Here is a 220-nt window from a genome sequence, read left to right on the forward strand (position 1 = left end):
GCCATGTACATCTACATCACATACCTGCTCTCCCTCAGCCATGTACATCTACATCACATACCTGCTCTCCCTCAGCCATGTACATCTACATCACATACCTGCTCTCCCTCAGCCATGTACATCTACATCACATACCTGCTCTCCCTCAGCCATGTACATCTACATCACATACCTGCTCTCCCTCAGCCATGTACATCTACATCACATACCTGCTCTCCCC

Source organism: Oncorhynchus keta, chromosome 32, assembly GCF_023373465.1.
Source record: "Oncorhynchus keta strain PuntledgeMale-10-30-2019 chromosome 32, Oket_V2, whole genome shotgun sequence".
Lineage (NCBI taxonomy): Eukaryota > Metazoa > Chordata > Actinopteri > Salmoniformes > Salmonidae > Oncorhynchus > Oncorhynchus keta.